Genomic DNA, 740 nt, shown 5'->3' on the forward strand with positions numbered 1-740 from the left:
TAGTGATGAACTGAATTCTGGGATTTATCAGTACTTCTGTGATTGCTTCACATATACAATCCTGCTTTTCCTTGATAATAAATACATGGGGGAAGTTTTGTAATGGACATTTTGTTAAATCTTATACTGAATTTCTTCTGGAATTGCATCAATATTAATTATCGATTCAATTTGTCTGCTAGATTTTTTGCTCTGTTTGTTACCCTCCTATGGGTGTTTGTTTTGTTATTATGTGATGGTACATTTAGCAAGATTCACAATTTCTAGCCTGAAGTCCTAGGATAGTCCATTTTTTCCTGTCTACCAAAATGCAACAACAGCTTATCTGACGGACTCTAAAAATCTTAAAACTATACCTGCTATAAATGTGTGTGTGTGGGGGGGGGATGGAACACATTCATTTCACTTCTTTTTCTCTTTAGACTTATTAAACAGAGGAACAGCATTGTCTCTGGCAACCAAAATCTGAAGAACACAGCTCAAAGGGGTGTTCTTGGTTCTTAAAAATTGGCAAATCCTTCAAATTCTTGAAATATTTGGGTGATACTTGTCTGTCTGTCTCCCTTTTTCTGATTTCCTTAACTATTACCTCTCATTGCTTAATTGCTAACTTTCTGACTAAACACTGCTTCCTGAAAACATTTGCCTCTAGTGTGTATCACATAAATCAGACTGAGGTTATGTTTGCTATACTTTACTCTAAATCTAAAAACTTGGGACCCTGATTCTCAACTAACAGT

General features: G+C 35.3%; 1 protein-coding gene across 1 annotated transcript in view; it reads right to left on the reverse strand.

Annotated features, from left to right (window-relative positions):
- LOC119585577 (replication factor C subunit 2-like) overlaps positions 1-740 on the reverse strand; it is a gene marked incomplete at its 5' end in the record, with an annotated part of 11,540 nt that overhangs the window by 4,121 nt on the left and 6,679 nt on the right.

The sequence above is a fragment of the Penaeus monodon genome, chromosome 20 (genome assembly GCF_015228065.2).
Source record: "Penaeus monodon isolate SGIC_2016 chromosome 20, NSTDA_Pmon_1, whole genome shotgun sequence".
NCBI classification, from domain to species: Eukaryota; Metazoa; Arthropoda; class Malacostraca; order Decapoda; family Penaeidae; genus Penaeus; species Penaeus monodon.